The 1,643-nt window shown below is 36.2% G+C and overlaps 1 pseudogene; it reads left to right on the top strand.

The window, feature by feature from the left end:
* The first annotated feature begins 266 nt into the window (after positions 1 to 266).
* Positions 267 to 629, top strand: LOC113175235 (signal recognition particle 14 kDa protein pseudogene; annotated as a pseudogene).
* Positions 630 to 1,643: the final 1,014 nt, after the last annotated feature.

Raw genomic sequence — 1,643 nt, 5'->3', positions numbered from 1 at the left:
TTTTATAGTTGAATGCATTCAACACATTGTACACAAATGGAGTATAACTTCCTGTTCCTCTGGCTGTACATGGTGCAGAGTCACTCCAGTAGTGTCATCAAACACGTATATAGGATAAGAATGTCTGTGTCATTCTACCGTACTTCCCATCCCCACAATCCCACCCCTTCCCTCACTCTCTTCTACATTTCTTCAAATAAAATATAAAATGTCAGGCTCCAACTTTTGGGGGCTTATGTTGACCAGGAAGGTCCAGCAACACTGTGATGGTACTCCTGGAGAGCGAGCAGTTCCTAAAGGAGCTGACCAGGCTCTCCCAGAAATGTTGGTTGTTGAGCAGCATGTACATCACCTTGAAGAAGTATGATGGTTGAACTAAACCCGCACCAAGGAAGGGTTCTGTGGAGGGCGTTGAGCCCTCAGACAACAAGTGTCTGTTGAGAGCAATGGACAGGAAAAAGAAGATCATCACAATGGTGAGCTCCAAAGAAGTGAACATGTTTCAGATAGCTTATTCAAACCTATTAAGTGCTAACATGGATGGGCTGAAGAAGAGACAAAAAAGAGCAAAAGTAAGAGCAAAGCAGCACAGTGAGGCACTGAGTCCCCTGCTTTTATCAAACCACTGAATTACTATATTTCCATTTTTCTTATAGTTTTGTTTATTAATCTAGGTTACTGGCTCCCTCATTAACTATTTTCATGTAATATCAGGATCATTTTGGAGAGAAGAACGATTGCAGTGTTTACAAGGTAATTGTGGTAAGAAACTAATTTATTTCAGATCTGTGATGAATGGTTATAAATTCCTAAATTAATTTTTAAAGTCTCTGTAGTCATCCCTGTGAAGAGCAATGTATCATTAAACACCTGTTTATCAGCTATATATATCTATATCTATATCTAGTCAATTAAGCACACATAAATATACTCAATATCATTGATAATTAGGGAACTGCAAACCCAGACCACAAGAGGATATTTCTTCACAACTACAAGGATGATTATAACCCCAAAAGAAAGGAGCATTGGTGAGGATGTGGAAAATTTGGAACATATTTGTGCATTATTGTTGGGATTATTGAATGGTGTAGCCACTTTGGAACATGATGTTATAGTTCCTAAAAAATAAAAATTAAATTATTATATTATCTGATAAATTTGTTTCTATTTTCAAAATAATTGAAAAGACTATACACACATGGTCATAGAAACATTATTCATAATAGCCAAAGGCAGAAGCAAATTCAAGTGTCCATCAGTGGGATGAATGAACAAACAAAATATAATATATACATAGGAAGGGATATTATTCAGCCTTAAAAGAGGAATTAAATTCTGACACATGCTACAACATGAATGAATCTTGAGCACCTTATGCTACATGAAATAGGCAGTCACAAAAAGACAAATACTGGATAAGGATGTAGATCCGCTGTAGAACATTTGCTTATTATGTGTGAGGCCCTGGCTTCTATCCCCAGCACTGCAAAAAAAAAATTTTTAAAGGAAAATACTGTATAATTACATTTATATGAGGTACCTGGAGTAGTTAAATCCATTGAGAAAGAAATAATAATGGTCTCTAGGGACTGGGAAAAGGGAAAAATGGGGAGTTATTTCATGAGTATAAAGTTTTAGTT

Source organism: Urocitellus parryii, chromosome X, assembly GCF_045843805.1.
Source record: "Urocitellus parryii isolate mUroPar1 chromosome X, mUroPar1.hap1, whole genome shotgun sequence".
Classification (NCBI taxonomy): Eukaryota; Metazoa; Chordata; class Mammalia; order Rodentia; family Sciuridae; genus Urocitellus; species Urocitellus parryii.
The sequence above is the reverse complement of the archived record's forward strand: the minus strand, read 5'-3'. Positions and strand labels throughout refer to the sequence as shown.